The sequence below is a fragment of the Nipponia nippon genome, unplaced genomic scaffold, assembly GCF_047370975.1.
Source record: "Nipponia nippon isolate SJK-2023a ecotype South Korea unplaced genomic scaffold, ASM4737097v1 scaffold_3, whole genome shotgun sequence".
In the NCBI taxonomy this organism is placed as follows: domain Eukaryota; kingdom Metazoa; phylum Chordata; class Aves; order Pelecaniformes; family Threskiornithidae; genus Nipponia; species Nipponia nippon.
The window spans coordinates 70,296,255-70,318,690 of NW_028262347.1; the positions used below are offsets into that span (position 1 = coordinate 70,296,255).

The 22,436-nt window shown below is 41.6% G+C and overlaps 1 protein-coding gene across 10 annotated transcripts in view; it reads left to right on the forward strand.

The window, feature by feature from the left end:
- CALD1 (caldesmon 1) overlaps nucleotides 1-22,436 on the forward strand; it is a 219,573-nt gene that overhangs the window by 140,977 nt on the left and 56,160 nt on the right. The gene's annotated exons all lie outside the window — the stretch shown is intronic.

The window sequence follows — 22,436 nt, forward strand, 5'->3', positions numbered from 1 at the left end:
TTCCTCCCTAGCCCCACTCCCCGTTATTTACTAATTAAATATGCTAGGAGTAGTGAGCTGCTGACCACAGAATTGGGGAGGGGGTGGGATAATAGTTATTATCCTGTTCCAAAAGCCATAATACTGGATACCAGAAAGAATGAGAGTCAGATGTAGATGATGCTGTTGAGTTGCCATTGGTAGAACAGAATGTACTGTACTATCCAGCTATGGCCGTTGCTGTGTCTAAAACCATATACTATGACTGAAATGTGGATGTCAGTCTGTAGCACTTGTGTGGTTTATAGGCTTCTCATTACGTCGCTAAACTGTGTGCAATAGATTAAACTACCATTTAAATTCCATGTCTCAAAATGGCTTATTTTGCTGTGCTAACTTTCCTTTGCTTCCACAGAGAATTGCATGCAAGTGAAGAGAGTTGTCTTATTTAGGCACTCAGAGGTTCCCGTTTGTTATTCCTTCTGTGGGCAAAATCCTTACAAAAAATGGATTAAATGCTTGCATGCTTGTTTTTCATGAAAACCTGTATTGTTAGAAGCTTTTGGTGATGGGGAGCTAGAAAAGAGTGCTGAAAACTGGGGAAGTTTATCCCAAACCCATTTACAAATAAAATTGGGGAGGAAGGGGAGGAGGTAAAGTTCTATATTTCCTGCAAGGCGACAATGAGCAGCTCTGGTTTTCTCCAGATGGTAATTTGTTCCATTAAGAAATAAGGGTAGCAGCCTCACATCCTAATACTGAGCTGTGAACCGTGTGTCCTGAGAGGGCTGGGGAGCAGGGCAAAATGCTCTCTTTCTGGTGGAGGAGACAGGCATTGATGTTATCACTGTGAAATATGCGCTGCTGCGATGTGAATTGCTTTGCTGCTTGGCTTCTCTCCTCTGCCTTAGCTAAATCTTGCTTAACAACTCCTTTTTTTTTGCTGCTAGATGTATTTAACTTCAAATCAGTGGTGTTTCAGCACTATCTGGAGTCACAAATTAGAAACCAGCACCAAAGATTTAAACTGAACGTGAACTCAAAACTAGTTTGACCTGTTATTCTTTTCTTGACTGCAACTCAGTCCAAATCATCATTTTAAAAAGACTCTTTTTAATTCAAAACTCAACTTGAATTGAAGGAGCCAAACCGAAGCCAAACCAAAGCTGAGCTGAAAAACATACATTAGTTGAACTTTATGATCAGAACTGTATTGCAATACATACACATACGCAGTGAAGAGAAAGGCCTCTGCTCCGAAATTCTTGCAGTCTTAATTAACACAGGGTGTGCATGGCTGATTGACAGAGAAACGGCAGAACATGCAGTCAGGCAATTACAGATAACACAAATTGTGGTCACAACTCAGCGAATTAACTGTGGAGTTATTAGCAAATGTGACCCAGGCACAGTGATTGCACTGAAAGACAAGCTTTATAGGGACATCTGAAAAGGGACAAAGCAGGATCTCTCTCACCTACCCTTGCACCCCAAGATGCAACTGCTTACCTGAGACCAGGAGGTAAAAAGAAAGGATATAGTTCCTAGGGGTATTTGAAGTGGGCTTTGGTCACCCTGTTAGACCCTTTTAATGGGACACATGCACTTTATCAGGTACAGGTGGTGGGGGTACAGGCCCCTTCCCCCATTCATATCACAGGTGTACCTGGCACTAAAAAACCATACCAGCAGTACCTGCAATCTGATATCATGGGGTATCTCAGCAAAGCCTCCTATGGATTTCAAAAGTATATTCATAAACAAATTGCCTTTTATTTATTTTTTTTTTTGCCTAGTTCAAAGATAAAGGCAACCAAAACAGTAAGAATATGTGTTGGCAAGTACTGGGAGTGATCAGCCCTGTCTTTATTTCAAACTCTACATGTGATCCCTATCCTTCCCTTCCTCTCTGTTCCCATTCTGTTTTGAACGTCAAAAACACTTGGGACTCTCAGGACTGGGGTCAAAGCCCTCCATGTGAGCCAGCGACTGCTTACTTTTACAAGGCCATTTTCACCTTTCTGAAGATGTGTGGTGCTTTGGGTTCTGTTTTCTTCTAAATTAAACATGTTCCACATATTTCTTAGTCCCCCCCAGCCCCCAAAGACCGACACTAGTGAAAAGATTCAAAAGTGGAAGAACAGACTAGGAAAAAGAATAAATTTTTAAAGTGTCTCCTGTGTGGTAATTTGCTGGCAAACTGTGCCCCGTGACTCTGCCCTGGGTGGTTTCCTAGTGGCGCAGGATCACACCCACAGCTCCTGGCTCACACGGGGGCCCCGGCACGGTCCCTCTCTGGGTTGTCCCGCACAATCCTGACTCCAGGTTCTTGCTGTGCAGGAGCCTCTGGGTGCCCACGGAGGTGCTGAGCAACTTGCACGCTCTTCATTTCAGCCCAGCACCTCACCTTGCAGGCACTCAGGTGCTGGCTTTTCTGATAATGGGTATTGGGCTTGTGATAAATATACCAAGGAATTTTTCTTCCATCCCTTTAGTATTTAATGCTCAATTGTCAGCATCCAGGAAAGCAGTGTTTAGACTGCATTGGAAACGGGTACCAATATGGCTAGCTGACGCAAGAGTGCTTTATTTTCCATTTTAATAGCTCTTTAAACAGGTCTTGCATTCGTATACAGCTCCTTTGTTGGAATAAAAATCTTTGTCATAGGCTACCAGACAGCTATAAATAGCTGTCGTGAGTATTTATGCTGAGGATAATCTCAGGAGAAAGTATTTTTAACTTTGCACATTGTTTAGAATAGGAAATTCTTGTAATGCCCACATTTTCCATTCCCGGTGCCATTAGCTTTTCCCCACCCCCTCTTATGATGTGTGCCTTGCTCCTTCTCCCTCTCATTTCCTTTAAGGTTCAAGGTTATAGCCAATCTGCTCCAGAGGCAGACTTGAGTTTATTATTTTTTTTTAAGAAAAATGCTAACTTTGGCCTTTTGCGACTGTGTGGGAATTCAGTTCATTTCATGGGGCTATCAGAATGTAAACGAGATATCTCACTAGGCTGTCACCACAAATTGGGTAATGAATGAGCACTTTATTTCTCTTGCACATGGAACTAATGCGCTTGTTAGAATAACAGTGGTCAATCTATTTTATACTCCCACAGAAAGTATTCCACTTTTTTTGGCAAGTTTGTGAGAGCTGCTACTTGTACCAATACTCAAGTTAATGCTGGACAAAAAAAAAAAAAAAAAAAGTATTATGCTGCACCATACTTGTAACTTAAAAATATGGTCCCCAGCAAAGCCTATTCTCACACGAGTCAATAAATAATTGCAATCTACAAAATCATCAAATATTGTGTTAACTTGAGAGAAAGTGCTGTGTAGACTGTGGGCCAGATTCAAAGCAGGTATAAACTGACACAATTTAAAGTGCAGCCTTTGAGAGAAATTCACGGTTGATCTGTGAACAGTTGTGCAATCTAGTCAGGCCTTTTTTTTTTTTTTCTTTCCAAAATTTTTTTAAAGATTATTTTTAGTCTTAAAAGAGACTGACACATGCAAAGCCTCACAGTTAATGGGAATTAGGTAGCTTCTAGGCAGGGGAAGCCTAGATCATCAGTATGAAGTTTTAGCTAATTGACACCTTAAATTAGGTGAGATATGTCCTGTCCAGAGAGTCAGATTTTAAAAGCTATTTCAATACCTTGTGAGGTTGTTTTTGGAATCTCTGTTGATCTCTAATGGGGCTACACAGAAGCCAATCTGCGCATGCTCTTGAAAATGTCACCCAAGCTCCCTGCCACTGCCAGCAGCTCCAGAGCATCCTTCTAGCCCCTATGAAAGGGGATGGTGTTTTTGGAGGTGAAAGATGGATGTTTCAAGCCTCACTTTCTCTGCGGAGTTGATAAGGATAGAATTTGTGGCCTGTAACTCGCCCACCCTGTTTGCAAAACAGTACTGTTGACTTCATGGGAATTGTGTTTGTGTGTTTGACAGCTCATGTTACTGTTAATTTGGCTATTATATTTGTGTTTGCTACATAAATATGTAGGTAGAAATACCCTGAGGTTTTGAAATGCTGCTCTGTCTTGAGGCAAGGGCGGGTGGCCACACAGCCCACTTGCTGTGAGTGGTAAGAGTGATAAGAGAGGAGAAATCGGGAGGACAGGAAAACCCACACAAACCCTTTTTGGTGCAGACTGCACCTTGATTTGACCTGCCGAGCGAGCAATGTAATGTTCACAAAGATCAGGGCTTAATTTCACATCTGTAGTGTTGGAAGATCACAAGTTATTAAACGTTACTATTAAACAGAAAATTTGACCTTCAAGACTATGTAAATGTTAGGGAAACATGCTTGCTGCTTGGTGACTGGAGAGAGGCTGAGTGCTTAGGTATGCCTCGCTGGAGAAACTGCGGTATACTTCAAGCAGATAGGCAAAAGGGCTGGGGTCTTCTGCCCAAAGGCAGCTGATGACCTACCCCAGGAAGATTTTTGTAGTCTTGGAAGGTCTTTGCTGAAAACCATCAACAGTCCACCTGGGGAAGAGCCTTGGGAAGTACAATAATGAGCATGCAGTAAGCTCAGCTACCCTGTGGGGACTACTGCCCCGGGCAGGCAAAACCCAGGGGGAACAGCAGCAACCAGCTAGATGCAGGACTTGGTTTCATGCCTTACCCTGGGGTCAGTATTGGCCATGCTATTCCAGCAGGGAGGCCAGAAACTTTTGGATGTCAGCAAGAAGAAAGGTGATGGATCACAGCTGCATTGATGTCTCAACTACCAAGCCAAAGATGGCAGGGTGCGTCATGAATGGAAGTTTTCTGCGTGTGCCGTAGCCTTGACTGGGAGGTGGCTTTGCTGAGTTAGCTTGCAAGGGTGCCTGGTGTAATGTGTCCACTAAAAGCTGGCTGGAGACCACCAAGTTTCTCATATTCTCAATTTATGGCATTTAGTCAAATGATTTCTTTCACAGTTACCTTGCCTTTCTTATCTGATGAAACTGTGGCTTTGTTCAGTCTTAGTATTTTTCTCCTTTCTCTGTTGTCTAGAATGTGACTAGATCAAATTTCCTCCTTCTGTCATGAACATTAGTAGCTTAATTTTTTTTTACATGAAGCTTTTTTCAACAATAAAATCTCTCCAAGACTGCTGTTACATAATATTCAAGGTCACAGTAATCATAACAGAGTCCGTCTCACTTAGTAGGACTGCGCTCATGGAAATTAAAATGGCCCAGCAGGATTTTTTTTGCAGGATTTTGCTACTGCACACATAATTTGGGAGACTTGATCCGTGAAAGATGACGCCATTTTTAGGCCCATTGCATTGAGCTGTTTCGTATCTTAAATTTTTTAGTTATGAGGCAGAAGTAAAAGGCATTTGGTCTGTTCTCTCAGAGCATAAGGGACAACATTGTAACTGCAGAATTTCTTTGATATTGCTGTTTTACACATATTCTTAAGGGGCTTTGAATCCAAAGTGGCATGAAATTAAAAATTAACGTATCTATAGAGGTACAGGGTCTTCTCAAAGGTGTTTTGTGCTTTCATTCCTTGTGTTCCCTCTATTTCCTCCCCACTGTCTTCTCAGCACTACAGTCCTCCACCTCTAATTCACAATCATCCTCCCAGGAATTATTCATGTCAGAGAAAAAGCTTTAATGTGCCTTTGGTGGCTTCACTGTGGGTGGAGGAAAGGCAATCTAGGGGAAAGCTGACCAGCTGTAAAACTCATGGTGTTTCCTTCATTCATATTTTTCTATATCTGATATTCTTTGTCTATCTAGAATGGCTGGGAATGTATTTTGTCTTTGAAAATTGTGAGGCTGTATGTGACTATTTTCAGAGAACATCAGGACAACAAATTTGGTGCAGTTTTACTGAAAGAAGAACCTGTTGCTAAAGGGACCTCCTATTCAAGTGAGACATGGTCCTTTGAACATGAAAATACAACTAAGTCCTCAGTATTGAAAAGCACATTGTAAACAAAGAGTCGTGTCCACTCGCTTGCTGCCTATGGGCTCCCCTCCATGAAGTAAACACAGGATGTGATTGCCTGGGGACACTGTCATCAGTGAAGCTGCACAAAGATTGAATTTGGCTTGATTTTTGTCAGGGACAGTCTCACATAGCTCCTTGCTAAAGGTGACTTCAGCAGATACATGGAAGCTCACAAAATATAGTCACTACTTGATTAAACCTTTTGTTTAGAGTCTTCAAGAGCAATTAGGGCTGGTAATGGTTGATATAAGACTTGTGAGGAAAGAATTTGTGCTACAGATATTCTTCTGTGCCCAGGCTGTATAGGTAAGGGGAAGGAGAACTCCGTTACTTGGTCAGTGTTATCTCTTTAGGATGAGCTGTAATAGCTTGTGTGGTTATCCCTGCAATCCTTTTGTGTTCTCACTGCCAACATGGTAGTGGTCCCTTCAGTACAGTCTAGAAGTCTGTTAGAAGTTTTCTGTTGCTGTTGCTAATCCAGATTGAGCCTTTTACTCTTATAAAAATACCAGCACTTTCACAGCAGAAGATGTGTGCATTTTTGGATTGCAGTGTGTCATGAAATGTCAATATCATTACCATGTTTTCCCTGGATGAGGATGCCTTCAAAATTTATGTGGTGGCTTGTAATCCATCTATGTAGGCTACAACACTTGGACGTGTACACACCTGTTGCTGTCAGCAGGATTTAAAAAAGTTTTGAAGAGCTTTGCTGTGTTGGGACCTGAATGGTTTTGAAGTGTCCCCTTGCATTTCCGCAGGAAATCTGCGCGAGATTAGAGTTAAGTTTTAGTCTGTTCAGCCTATGATCAAAACAGGCACTATTTAATTCCACTGATGAAAGTATGGAGGGCATATGATTTCTGGCACTGCACAGATGTGCCAGAAGAGGCGTAAGGCGTGGGGAGTCTTCTTCCCCATAGTACAGCAAGGTGACAGCATATTGTGCAGTGGATGGAGATTGCTAGAGAATAGAAACATTGCCAGAACAAAAGAAATTTTGCCAACGGTCTGTGTTGGAGGGATGCCTGGCTATGCTATCCAAGTGCTAGTGCATTGGTAAGATATTGCAAATTTCTTAAAATTCTGGGTTAAATTCTGAAAATACAATCTTGGTGACTACATTTTTTTATAACATTCTGTGTAATTTGATGGTAATTTAAAAATCATTTTAAAAACATGTTTTACATCAGTAAAAATGCTTGGTTTTATTCTCCCTTCAAAACTTATGGGTAGCTTAACTTCAAAATTAAATGCAGGATCTTGTAAATATAGACAAAGGTAAAGGCACACTAGAACATCACAGTAACGGACTCAAGACTGTGCCAACAGTGGTTAATTTTGAAGGAAGCATTAATTTCCTTTTCCTGTTTTTCAGGAATTTTTTATGTGTAGGAGAAATGCCTCTGCTGCATAAACATCTTTTAAAATAATGGCTTTAAAGGGCATGAACAAGAGCCTGAATCCAAATGTTTTTCTAGTACTTAAAGAATCTTTAATTCTTGCTTCATAATTTTTTTCATGCTATAGTATGGCTGGAACCAAGATCAGTACAGGGCAGATGTAAGCAAAAACCAGTGATGAAATTATAATATCTGCCTGTCCATCATAACCTGTTCTGTTTATCTGGCTAGCACTTTAGCCAAAAAAAGAGCCAAAGCAGAAGGATGATGACTTTTTCTTTCTGCTGCAAATACAAGAAAGCGAATTAATACAACCAACAATTTGAGATCCGAGGCTTGGGTACACTTCTCAGAATATTTACTCTGGGTACATTTGTCATCCAGCTTCAGAGGGAATAGAGACACCAGGTGATGTTTGTTTCTGAGAATACCATTTGGAGGTAGCAATCGTGTGCTGGGCATGTGGACTGCATCTGGTTGCCTGGATAAAGCTAGAGGAGCACAGCGGTCTAAACTGAGGCTGAAATAGACCCACAGACAAGAGCTGGGGCACCAGATTACTGCACGGTGATTTGACACCACTGGGTGTGGAATATAGATGAAACTGGAATAACTTTCTTCACTGTTGCTCTTCACCATCAATAACAGCTTCTTAAAACAGTTTGAGAGAAATTGCTCGATTTGGTGGAATAAACGGAAGTAACAGAATTAATAAAATCCTTTGTGTGCTCTTTCAGGCTAGCTGTTGGGAAGGTGATAAAATCTATCACCCAGACCGGAAGAACTTGATCCACCTGGGACTGCTCTCAGCAATACCATTGCTGGCAACATTTGAGCTGATGTGCATGTTTGTGGGTGATGAGGCCATCCCTCTGCTTTCTTCTGCTGCAGCTGGCAGCAGTTCTTTTCCTGCCACGAATGCAAAGAGCTGGAGAAACCCAGTTGCTATTCTTAGGTCTTAGTCTGAGTCTGCAGAGTGGGTAGTGGACTCTGAACATGAGCTCTAAGACTTGATTGGGACAAACTGTGCATGTGTGTGAAGATATCCTAACTTTTTAGTGTCATAAATTTATTCAAATAATAATATAAATAAATAGTCCAAACAAATGATGTGTGCTAAGCTGTGAGATGTATCAGTTGTTTTCTTTTACCTCCATTAGGTATGTTGTTCTTGAAGGGGGCTGTTGTCAGATACAGTAGTGCACATATGTGGAAATAAGACATGGCATCTGACTGATTCCCATCACTTTGTGGAGAGGTGGATTGGAAATGCCATTATCCAGCCTACCTTTGAGGGACAAGCCACACCACATAGAAGGGGATAGCTGGTAATTTGTTTTGATTTACTCAAGCAGTCTCTCTTTTCCAACCCATATTTGTGAGTAAGCTGTTCACAAATGAGGAAAGGTTATGCTTATTGTTTAGATCATGGTCCTGTCTCCTTTAGTCCTGCTTCAGTGGCACAATTCCCACAACTGAGGACACTTAAATAAGTAATGATTAAGTGACCTCTTCATTGCAGGCAGATGTGTGAATAAAGAAGGGTATAAAGGAACCTTAGAGTCCTCTGCTTGGCTGTAACCATATGCAGCCAAGATCTTGGGGTCTAGGTGCATTCAAAAGATGGGAACAAATCAGTTTTTTTCCATGCAGAGTTCCTAGTTTTCTTACCAGAAGTTTAATTATATTGTTAAAGAATTTGATAGGTTTTCCTCATTTGGTTTCAAGATCTCTGTCTGCCACTGTTTAGTGTGCGTTATTTTCTGATCCCAGTGTTGTCTTAAAGTCTATAGGAAACAAAGCTGTTGCTTTGGGGCAACTTTTGTGAAAGAACAGCCCTAAATGACACTGCCATAGAAAGGCAATGGATAGAGGAACTATGTCTGCAGCTGTGACTTTCCGTTATTACTGATTCTTCCAATCCATCTGGGTTCATCGGGTAACTAAGGACTATAATGCATAGGGCCAAGATTGCAGAACTAAGGATGCTCTGGCAATCCGATTTTGGCATGTTGAAGGTATATTCTTACCATAACAGGTTTTTCTCCTTTGCTCTGTGCTTGATTTTTGTAGACAGGCATGTACAATGACGTATTCCAGATTGACAAAATAATATGGATTGTATGTGCAGGGGCTGCTATTTTAAGCATGGATCATATATGTATGCATGGATCGTATATATGTACATGAAAAGAGGTTGTTATATCTCTAGCCAGCCACACTGTGCAATAATTTCTGATCTGTCTGATAGTTGTACGTGCAAATTGCACTTGAGCTTTGTGTGTTTCAGCTCTGGATAAAAGGTACCCTTCTTTATTCAGTATTAGCAGGCTTAACATTACTAGCCTATGCTTGTTTTCATTTTGGTTGTTTTGTTGGGCAGGGACTAAATATTTCTATAACTTTCAGAATTTTTGCCTGTAGAAATTTTTGGACAGAAAACCTTTTTATAAGGTTCTAACTCCTACTTTTGAAACAGTCTGTCACTTCTAAATGAGGTAAGTGCTTTTGGAGAATTTCACGTAAATAATTATCCTATTATATACTAAAGATAATGGGAGAGAAAGCTGGAAGTAACATGCTGGAAGTGGTGTAGGTAGAGTATGCTGTAGGTTGAAGTAAACCACAATGCTCTCTCTAGGCCCTTCACCTGCTGTTTACTTTTTTTAATAATGTTTGCTCTTCCTTTCATTGTGATATTTTGGCACATCACACAGATGGGGACCACAATAATTACTACTTAATTTAGCAGGTTTAGGTTATAAACTGTAGCTTATAAGGTGATGGGCTAGAAAAAGTAGTCCTTTGGCCCTCTTTTCACTGGGGCAGGGAACTTCTGAGAATAAGGGAAGAGACCACTGCCTGTTTGATGCCGAGCATATGGCTGGGATGCTGCCTGGTCTTTACGTAGACCATGCAAGATCGGGCAAGGCTCTGTACGCCCACTCCTTTAACTGTGCTTTTAAGGAAGGATCGTGAAGCATCTGGCCCTCAGCTAGAAAGTCAAAACGCAGGAAATGCCTTTGAGCATAGCATTTGCCAACTGTGGTTTCTGGTATGTTGGTGGGTGGGTTCTGAACGTGGCCATCTTGATAAGAAAATGCCTAAAGCCAGACCCTGTTCATCAAAGGATCGTTTTCTTTATCTCTCATTTCAATTAAAAGTAGAGTTTCTAAAAACAAAAACCGCATCATACTCCTCTCAGAACCACATTTAACCTCTTAAGCCTTGTCATGTGCCTCAGGAGTAGCCAGGTCACAGTTAAGGATCAGGCTTATCTTCCCAGTTGAATCAATTTCCCTTGACTTTCTCCAAAGAATTTTGTATCCTCTGAAATTCTGCATGTCATGTCTTATCATAGATCAGAGTTTTTTCTGGGAAGATTTTAGAGGAAAAAATAACAAAAAAGGTTATAATGTTTCAAAAAGTGTCCCTATTTTGATTTAGTAAATTATAAAAATGTAAATATAAAAATATTCAGCTGTCTAGGGATTATTATGATTCATATTTTTCCTCCTAAGGAAGAATGGAGAAAGAAAACATCCCATAATTTGATTGGGTTATTTGAGAGGTATATTGTCTAGGTTTCATTTTTTGAGAAGTACACTTTTAAAAAATGTATTTGGGATTCAAATAGAAGGGTGTGGATAAAGTTGGGTTTTGGAAAGGGATTGTGTTTAAGAGGAATCCATGTTTAATAACACTGATAGGAATAAAACTCCAGTGAAGGATCACACTATGCTTGTTTCTTTTCTGTACGGTTTCTTACACTCCCAAAATGTCTGCTATCTACTATTCTTTGGGCTCAGAACTGGTCTAGGCCAGCTGTTTTTGTATAAGAGTGTTACAGATGTTCATTTAAATCCCATCAAGTGATGCAGAAGGAGTCTTTGTTCACAATGGTGTTTGGAGAGGTGGGATCTGCTGTTGGTCCCTTCCCAATGGCCGAGTCGTGGTATCTCCACTGGGGCTTGCTTAAGGCCCATGGAGTTGCGGTACAGAGCAAGAAGCCCACATGGCCTTGTTTCTCCCAGCTGTCTTGGTTGCATGAATGCCCTAGCTCCCACCATGTGGGGTCAGGGTGCTGTTCTCCTGCCCTGCGGGCTGCACACACTGCTACCAGGTCCTCCTTGCATGTGAGGACAGGTGGCTGGGACACGTGGGTGAGGAGGAAGGGAGCAGGATGTCCTGTGGGCAGCATCCCCTTGGGATTGCCACCGTTGCCTTCAGACAGGCTGCCCAGCCTGGCTGTGAGGAAGGAGCTTGCTCACCTATGAATCCTGTGCTATCACAATGCTAGACATGAACGTGTTAAGCACCCACCCAAGATCTGTTTGGCTTTGATTACGCAGTGTACTTTGCACAAGTATCAGTGTCCCTGGCAGTTTTAATGAGCGTATCAGAAGTATCTATCTTGGCACCCCTTCCCCTTTCTAAACACGTTGGGAAAGCCCAAAGATCCTTGATTGATTTCAGAGGTCTTTGGAAGCTTCAGAAGCCCTCGCTGAGATAGCATCTGGCTTATCAGAGCCTGAAACAGTCTTTTCAAGAGCTTCAACGTTAAAAAAAGAGCTAAGTTTTATGGCAGAACATCTCATCAATAGTTGGTTAGCTTACTTGTTGGCAGACTGTGACGAATTCAGTTTAATGCTTCCATTCTGCTTGTAGGCTCTACCTTGGCATTTGGAGCTGATGGGATTTTTCTACTTTCTCAGGGCCAAATCCTGAAGTCTTTGCTTAGTTTTAAGTTCAGAATTTCACAGCAGTTTCAATGTAAATGAACGAATGCTGATGAAAAAGCTGCGAACCTTTTTTTGAAAGAGGAAAAAAAAAGATTGTTCTCAAGTATTAGAAGTGTTTGAAACTCTGCCGAGTTTCTGAAATGCTTCTGATTTCTCTCTTCCATACTTTTCTGAAATGTTTATTGGAAACATGATTTTAATAGTTTTGAAGAGTTTTAGTGAATTAAAATTTCTAGTGGCCATTTTAGTGAGGTGTTGCTAATTATTACTATGAAAACCTTGAAATGTTGGTAAAAAGCTCTGTAAGTGCAAAGATGGTGCTCTAAGAATGGGTTTGTCTCCAAACAAACCCTGTGCTTTGGAGTGATAGAAAATGCTCACTTTCCGAATGTAAGTTGTTTAGACTGGAAGCGTAAGTTCCTGTTGTAATGACTTATTTTAGGAGGAAAGTTGTAATACTGCATATGCATTAATCTCTCCAGAACCTCTAAATCCCGTAAGAGCCTGTGGAGGAGGAGTTCCTGGAATCCTTCCCGTCCCATGAAGTTTATTCATGAAACGTGACACTCTGAAGCCTTCTCTCAGGGCACAAAACATCGTTATGGAACTATAGCCACAGCTCTATAGCTCAGGCTGCAACTTTTGGCAGATCTGGAGGGGAGGTTTGCCATTTGAAAATGAAAATGATTTTTCTTTGTAGCCAGCGGTCAATATTTCTCTATGCAAGTTGGACTGCTACTGACTCTTTTGATAGCTACATTATTTAAATCTCCTTGAAGACAACTCTGCCAGCTGTTTTTGGGAAAAGGTTACATTTGTCTTAAGCTGCTTATTGACAGTTTTTCCATCTTAATATGAGGAATTGAATGGAAAAGGGAGACTACTGGTTAGTGGCAGATTGCAGAGGATGCAAGACCATCCCAGGCAGTGAGACCTGATAAGGAATTCTTTTATGTTCAGTAGTGGCAAAGGGGATTTGCCTGTTCTTTGCCTAGAGAAGGAACAGCTGACTTTCAGGCCCTTTCTTCACCATCTTGTAGCATGCCAAAAAAACTTTACTGGCTAGCGCAAGTTTGGGGAAGGTGTGTTTTTGCACCCAGATCTCAAGTCCCAAAGAACACTGTGGAGTAACATGGGAGATCCAGTAGAATTGTACAGGGATGCTGGCCTTTGTGAGAGTGGTCCAGTAACTGGGTATTAAAGATAGTGGGAAGGGAATAATTCTGTATTTATCGGTTTCCCTTAAACACAGACGAACACTTACATTTGCTTTTCCTGCTCTCAGATCTATGAGGCTTTTCTCTGTTACCCATCTGGCTGACAAACTGCTTGGATGCTTAACCTAGGCACAGGGTTAAAGTCCTTATGCAAGCTTCTGTGTTACGCCCACAGAAAAGAAGAGGTGAGGAATGCATGCCACCCTATCCCTGCTCAGGTGTCTCTGAGTTTACCCTCATCATATGACCCATCTCTCCAATCAACATTAAGAAATCTTTAGGGTGTTGTCATGATGGGTAGGTTTTGAAGGAGGGACGTGACTCTGCACAGGGAAGCATGCCTGGGTTGCACTCTTGCAGCTTCGGGACTTCACCTGTCACCCACATGGTGCCACTTCATCCCTCAGTCGCTGGCTGCTGGGCTGACGGGGATGCTTTCCTAAGTCCGTGAACAATGGTGAAGAGTTGAGACAGACTCTGTCTTCAAACAGAGAGCACTGCACAGATGTTTGTTTACAAATGCATGGATACCTTAATGGATAAGATGTTTAAAAATTAAAATCAAAACAGATGAAGAAAAAACCCAAAACAACCCATGTACAGTGTAAAGGGTTGCAGCTGCCCCTCTTCTTCCTTCCCATGGGTCTGCCTCCCAAACAGCTCATGGTTTCATGCTGACAGGGGGGACACAAGGGTATGCATAGTTGCTGGAGGCTCAATCGTGCTCAGCAGAAGATCAGAGCTGAAAGGCTTTCCTCACATGCTGTTACCTGGCTGGTGAACAGTTCAGATACTAAAGTGTTTAGACCTGTGGTCCCAGTCTTCCCATCCATGATGCCTGCTGCTGGCCATGCTAGGCTGTGCTCAGGAGGCGCTGAGCTGGGGCGGTCATTTGTAAATGTGCTTGCACTTGTCTCCACCCAGGGCATCTGGGTAGTGTGGATGAGGTCTGGAGCCTTGAACACATTGGACTGTCCTTTTGCAGACAGATCAAGCCCCTTAACGTGAGTTTGAGGGCGTACAGTGTAGACAGGAAGAAATCATGGGCTTAAGAGTTTGCTCAGACCTGGCCTGTCCTGGTAGTATAAGGTGTGACCCGAGAGCCATTTTCCATGAGAAGCTAGGAAGTAGATATGCAATGCCTTAAAGAGTTGATCATATGCCGTTGTTACTAAATTACAATAGATTTCAGGTACTTCAGTGCAGAAATAAGTATTACCACTTGGGTATGCAGAGAAATAACAAAGAAAAAATATACTTGGGTCTTTTATTACACTGGAGTAATTTAAGTCCCCAGATCACTATTTCCTGATGCACATGCTGTGATATGAATACCGAACATTTATGGTGATTTCATTTTAACTCCTTGATACCCTTTTATGTGTATTACCCTGCAATAAATTGGTTGTGTGTTTTTTTGTGGTTTTTTTTTGTTTTTTTTTTTTTTTTTTTAAAGACCCTGCAGTGCAGACAGCAATGCCTGTACATGGCAGAGCCCCAGCTGCCTGCCTGCATAGGGCAGAGAGGAATTTTGCTATGCAGGGAGAGCTTTGCTCAATGGACCAGGTGCAGTGTAGTTTGCCTTTTTTCTTTTCCCATTGCTTTCCTCTAAAACATTAGGCGTGAGCCATGGCTGGAGGCAAGAATCCAGCCTTGACGGAGTGCCGTCCTGATCTGATATGACAGGCCTTGTGGAAGTGTTCAGCCTTGACCCTTTGTTGCTTTCAAGAGGGAAATCCCATTAGATAACAACTGTACTGATGAGACTGGAAGATTTTGTGTTTAGATTCCCCTAAAACCTGAAGAAAGTAAAGAAAGAAACTTTTTCTGTTTGGTTTTTCTATTTGTTTGTTTTGGTCCCCTTCAAAAAAGGTGAAATGTTGGAAAAATAGATGTTGGACGTATCCTGTTTCTTGAATAGTCCACAAAGTGTTACACTTCTAACAGTGTTTAATTTCCTACTCAGTTCCTCCCTGGAAGAAGTTGGAAAGGCTTGCTGCACAGGGAGAATAAGTTTCATGGGTTGCCAGGTCATCTTGGAAAGTGAAAATGGATTGGGACAGGAGTGCTAAGGAGATTTATCAGACAGCAGGAGTTATGAGTGAGTCTAAAAGTTAGGATAGAGATTAGTGCGCTGAAGAAACCTCTGTTGTGAACCACAAAAGTAAAGGGATAACGGGGACGGTTCAGTTCCACTCCTTGCCAGTTTGCTGAAGTGGATTTGAATGAAATTGAATGTATAACTAGCCCCTAATTTCCAAAGCATTTTTGTGTGGGTTTAGCAATCTGATTCCTGTCAAACCCAATGACTGTCATATTGACGCAAATACCAGGCAATATTTAGAAAATTTGGGAAAGGTATTTTGCCAAGCAAGAAAAAAAAACCCTCTCTTTTAACATGCATTCCTATAGGAATCAGAAATACAGAAGAAGGGGAAAAAACATACTGATGTGTTGACCATTCTAACAAAAATCATACTGTACTGGTCTTTTTTTGGAATGTTTTTTAAAGTTTTCCACTGGCTGGAGGCTTTTGAAGGAAAGAAAAGAAAAGACTCATCTTCTGTCTTCAATTAGCTTTGTTAATGATTAACAGAGCAGTGCAGTATGTGTGGTGCATTTTAATTAAATCAAAGGAGACATGATTTGGACAAGATTTTAGTTTCACTTTGAAAGTTATTAAATAAACTGACACTGTTTGCTCTCCGAAAGTTCCTGGGAGCATCCGGTTAGTCGGTAATCCCCATGCAGCTAGTGAAATAAAGCCCCTTCCAAAACACCTAAGGGCCGTTACCAGATATTAAAAATGAGCACTCCAGTCAGACAGGGGTATAACTGATCATTAACCTGCATAAGGCAGGGTTCTGGTTTGAGGCTCTAATTTCATATTTTTAAGCTAAGTTCAGGCATAAGAAAGGCCCAAACTGAGTTTTTCTAGTCAAGGTTTGTGTTTTGAATACCTCTGAGCTGTTCAAGTGGCATAAGCTGTTCAACAGTTGCTGCCTTTGGTGGAATTCGGATGGCTTTTGCTAGCTGAAGTTGTTTGTGAAGTTGAGATCCCGACCAGGGCTTGGATGTTGTTCGCCAGTAAAATTCAGAGTATCATAAGATAGGAGCTTTTGGTACAGAAACTTCTCCATAAATTGGCCCAGCAGGAAATGCTCTTCTCTTTCCAAAGCTGCATGCGTGCCTGTGCACACATTTATATAAACTCTTCTAGCAGAGAAGGATGAAGCCTGAAGCCTGGACTCGGACCATGGCTTCAGACTGAAGCAAGACAGTGGATACTCTTGCTGGTGTGTGGTGGCACACGAGGGTGAATAGTTCCCATGCTTCACACTTCATGAGTTTACTGTTGTTTACTGGGATGTCTCTTAAGGAGCTTTGGCTTAGGCTTCCACCCACACCTGCTCAGCAGTAAAATCAAAGCATAACCTGTTCTGGCTAGAGGTGCATCTGTCCTCTATATTTGTATCACACCTACCACATTGTGGCTCTTTCTGGCTAGAGTTTGAAGTGAATAGTGATGTTTGGAGCATGCCTGTTAATATATTAAGAATAACATTAATAGTTTTATGTAAAACCTGCTGTTGAAAGTGTTGTTGAAATTAACTATTGCCAGAAACAGTTCAGGTGGAGAGAACTTGCATCTACATTATTGGCAGCTTATTCAGCTTTCTGTTTTGTGGACAAGTGTTATCCTACATGGCTGTAAGCAGAAGTCCTACAAGTCCAATCAGAGGTTTCTGGGCTTTGAGTACTATGCTTCTCACTGCTAAAGCTGAAATTTATTAATAGCAGTCATTGCTCCAAGCAAGCTACAGTTCAGGTATAAATGAGAGACAGCAAATTTTAAAATTTGCCAGCCAAAAGAACAGATTGCTTTTTATTGCTGTGAGAATTGGCATGTGTCCCTGAAATGTGTAAAGCACAAAAGAATGGGTGCGGAAGTGAATGGGGAAACGGTGGCCCTTCCCTCTGCTGCTGCTGGTGGCTAGAGAGAAATGGGCTCCTGTTCAGAGCAGGCGGGGACCCAAGTCTGTCCCTCGCTAGTGACAGTGCCAGGGCATAGGGAGCGGAGGTAAAGATAGCCTTTGTGAATGCTTCCCTCATAGGGTTTCCTCCATTTCAGTTGTTCAAATGACCAGAAGGTAGCTATATCCTGGCTGTTATATGGAGACCATTGTTTGGATCTTAGTGTTTACTTGAAAGCAGTGAAAACATGACATAAAACAAAAGCTATGCTTTGGTGGAAATAGTCTATCACACCCGTGAAATATTATGCTTCTTTATTTCTGGATTGTGCATTGCCCCATAAGTAACTGATAGAGAATGCAAACACCAGCAAATATGTTTTTCTAATCAACTTTCAATTTGCAGTGGAAGTTCTCCTTGGAATATCATTTTAACACTTGTCTTGGAGTTTGTTTTGTTTACTGCTACAGCCATATATGCAGTCAGTAACTTTTCCGTGTGAGAAGCAGGATAATATTAATACCTCAAGAACTGAGGACAGTCAGAGAAAGTCAAATTCTCTTCCCTGCAGAGGACCAGACTCCTGCCTGCGCTATCCAAGGCCAGCCTGTCGCAGCAAAGCAGGCATCAGATCAGATTGAGTGCTGCATGGGCTCTGTATGGGTCTTCAATATCTGGAAGAACATTATTGCAAGTGTTTACAATTTCAGGCTTCAGGCTCTTGCATTTTGATGTACAGGGTTGTGTTCCCAATCCTGCAGAACTTGTCTATGCAAATAGTTCTATCGTCTGCTAAGGCGTTAGCTGCATGATAATGTGTCCATGTGAGCATGCAAACTCTGTTTGCATGTGCCTCCATGATTTGCACATGCATATGTCCAAACCCAAAACTACATATTCCAATCTGAGTATGTATTTTAATACATATACCCACTTACATGGCTGGGTAAGTATTACTCGCAGGTTTCACTGAACACGTTAAAATTTTTGGCACTGCTGCTGTTTATGGGCATCCAGGTAGATATAACTACAGGTTATGGTTAAAAAATAAGGGGACGAATAGATGTCATAACCGTAGGATGGCTTCTTAGTACTGAACCCTGTAAGAGTGTGGAAGACTTACCACTGGGAAATGGCAGAACCTCCATTACTTGAGATATTTAAAGCTGGACTGGAGAAAAAATACATAGTAAGAGACAGTGTAGCATTATTTGATGATGAAATACATAGCCTTGTTTTTATGAGTACTCAGGAGATTTACTCCAAGACCTTATGTATGGGTTGCCAGACTTTACCTACTGCATATGATTTAATATCCCAAGTGTTGTTCATCTGTGAAATGAAGTCCCTGCTCACATGCCAGTGTCCTAGAGTGAAATCTCATAGGAGGGTGAATGCAGATCCTTTTTGCCCTATGAGATGCAAACACAGAGTTCCCTGCAGTGAACTGTATTGGGGCATTTCAGAACAGACCTTAAAGAAAAAACCAACAGAGTTTGTCTACTCCGTGAGAACATGAAAGAGACTGTGACATCTTTCCTTTTCCCAGGGAGGGAACAGTTAAAAATATTCTTCAAACAAGAAGCAGATGTTAATGTCATTAGAATGGATTTTCATAAAAAACAGAGTTCTGTTTCTCTTGCAAAATGCCAGTAGCTTTGCAAAGTTCTCTACAAGTCTGCCTACTTATTTCAGACTAGTGGCACAGAGGAGAGGCAGTGCAGGGTGAGCTATTTACTGTCTCTGGAACAAATCAGATATGTTTCTGTAAGTTATTTGCCTGCCCGTTTTAAAACTGCCTCAACTTGGAAAAGGGCTAAACAAAGAGCTAAAGAAACATGAAGGTATTTGAATAACAGGACAAGAACAGTGAGCAGCACAGCAAATCCGCAGTTGACAAACAGGTACAGAAAGTAATAGGTTACATATGGAAAGGCATGGTCTGGACGGTGTGTGTGCCTCTGTCAGGTTCTAAATTCACTATAATCTCAAAAGAAAAAGGATTCACAGGCTATTGTGATCAGTTCACTGAAAACTCTGCCTCACATGCAGGAATGGTTAAAGTAAAAATAAACAAAATATTAAGTGGCTCTCTGGATGACCTCTGGACATTCCTATTGTTAGTATGAATAGACGTTGGAACCTCCCAGTAATAATTTCCTTTTGGAAAGCTCTCACGTCTCCTTCCTCCTCCTCATTTTGCTGCTTTTAACGTTGAGAAGCTAGGAAAAGCCCTGTGGTTCCTTTCATTATTGTAATAGATGAGCCTACACTCTTATAGAGCCATTTGACTTGAGTTCATTGGCGTGAATGACACCTCTCAAGTGCCCTAGTTTAATTAGTGTTTGCTTGCTTAGTTTTTTCTCTTTCTAGTGTCTTCCTTAGGGGTCTTGGTGTCCTAGAGCCAAGTAATAATCTTTGAAGCATCAGAACATACAAGGAAAGCAGGTTGAGACAGGCATCTCCTGCTCCCATCATTTTTCATGCTTTAGGTGCCCGTGTGAATTTTTGAAATGACCTAAGGGAAGGTGATTTTCTTCTTGCTGCTCCATATGCAAGATCTTTACCTCAAGGCCACAGTGTACTGAGAGTATCCCTCTCAGTTAAGTTACTGAAGAAAGTAAATAACAAACATTTGGCTTTGAAATAATAAAGGGATTATTTAAGTGCAAGTATCTATAACTGACTCAGATCCTCCTCCCGCTTATTTTTAAAGGGGTTGCAAGCATGGCAAAATCTTGGCTGTGTCAGCCTCTTTCAGGGGAGCCAGTTCTGCATTGCTGTAAACTCGTGGAGCCCTCCTTTGTGTTGCAAACTGAATCACAAAATGTCCCCATAGCTCTTGATAAAACGGTGATGTTCCTCAGCTGAATGGCCTTATGACTTAGACGATGGGCACAGCTCCAAGGATAGCTGAAAGTGAAGCATCCTGGGCACTCACAAGAGCAACAGTACGCTGTTCATATGGGTTAGCCGAGGGCCACTTGGCAGTATGCTTGTTGCCTGTACACAGTGGATTAACATGCCTGCGTCCAGAATTGCACATTTGATCTGGCACCTTTGCAAGTGTGTCAAATCATGATTGTAGCAATTTCCGTCTGGAAAAAAAAATAATCAACACTAGTGCTGTCAAATTAAAAATTAGTATGTGGGACACCAACCTGCAGAGCATTTCAAGTAGTTGTTGACAAGGATACCTCTCACAGATTAACACTACAGACAGCTGGGCAGAGAGACTGATACCATTTTGAAGTGGGTTTTGCTCACCTTATTTATCTTAAGTTCTTCATTTGTAGGCAAAGATTGCACATGAGTTCATGATAGACTTGTGCGGCCAGCATTGCTTATTGCTCAGTCAGTAGGCAAATGACATCTATTCTCAGTAGTGCTGTAAAGGTATGGGCAAGAAGACGCAATTTGGTGTTAGAAGTCTTGCTCCAAATAAAAAATAGGCTGACCATGTGAATCATTGTGTTTCATCTAGAGTGAAGTTCTCTTCCAGACTTTTGTAATTCCAAACATTATTTGGAAAAGCAAAGAAAAAGAAATTGGGATTCTTCTGACTGTCCTAGTCTAAGGGGGACATTTTAAAAAGGTTCTGGGTCTACTACAAGTGCAAGAGGCTTCTCCTGTTCCTAATGACCCAACAAATAGGTCAGATTTGCCATCTAGAGCCAGGATCTGCATGACAGTAGGGGCAGATTTTTGAAAAATCTGGAACTGTTCCTCGAAGATGTAGCGTGTAATGTTTTAGAGGACAGTCAATTTGCTTTTATTTTTGTCCTGCGTGGAAACAGTTTTGTTTGTGAGCACTGCAATAACCTAACTATTCCATGATGAATTGAAAAGGGTGTAGAACTCACTCAACTGGAAAAAAAAATGTTTCTGTGACACAGTAGTAAATACAGACCTGTATTAGAAATGTGTAGGGCTGCTTTGGAACCCAGTTTATAGTTTCATAAACATTAACTCTTACATCTGGCATCTGATTAAAATGTATGTTTTGGCAGAACAGCGATAAAATCTCTGTTTAACTAATGCTCTTCCAGAGGGAAGAATTCTGCTTCTGTAATTCCCCAGTAGTAGAAATGACTTTTCCAGGAAGAGTAAAGATGAATCCCTTTTCACCAGCATTTTTTAAGGACTTTATGCATTCAGACTGCCTTACATGCCCTCTTTCCCTTGAGGACAGAGTGAAAGAAATGGAGATGGCCTGCCTGCTGCACCCTGATCTCATTTGCAGATCTCTCTGCCATCACAGAAATGGAAATGTTTTTCTCCCTTTGCAATCAGTACTGTTGGCCTTTCCTTGCTCTAGACCAGAATTCCAGTGTATTTTATATGCTAAAAGATGGGGTTTTTTACATGTATTTTAGAACACAGGGCTGGGTCTGCAGAAGCAGTGTGTGAAGAAACAGCAGCTTCTTGGGGTATTCCAGACATGTTTCTGAGTGTGCAGAAAACCCTGAGCCTGTACATTCTTGCACAGGAATCCTTGACCTATCTATAAAGCACAAAATTGTTACCTTCTCACAAAAATCTATCTCCTTGAAACTGTAGAGGGAGTTTTTGGGAGGGGAAAAAACCCAATTGTAGAGTGTAGGATTTGAGCAGAATGTAAATGAGTATCAGTGCCCCATGCAAAGTACAGTCGTTGGTTTCTTGCAAACTATGAGGAAAAAAAACTGTCAAGGTTGATGCCCCCTGGACATCCAGCATCCTTCGTGGCTTCACGCAGAGGATTGCCTCAGTGCTCACTCCAAGGTAAGAGTGCCACCTACTGAACCCCCACGCTCCTTCCCACAGAAGGGTAAGCTTGCAGTAGAGATTTCCCTTCGGAGTATTAATCCATCCACACCCACCCTTGTAATTTATGAGGTTTAACGAGATCAGAGCCTGGGGTGGAATGGCTGCAGGACTGCACAGTAAGCTGTTTCAGTTTGCTCACATATGCGGGCTTAAAGGGGTATGAGAGCTAAGCATGTGAAATCATGGTAACTGATGGTGCCTCCATTTAAATCACCTTGTTTGCATTTTTATTTCCTGCCTCACTCACTGGATTAGATGGAAGAATGTTGAGGAGAGTGTGTTAGGCTGGATTTAGTTCCAGCCCTGATTTGAATCCCTTTGCTAAACACAAGGTGGTCTTAACCTGAC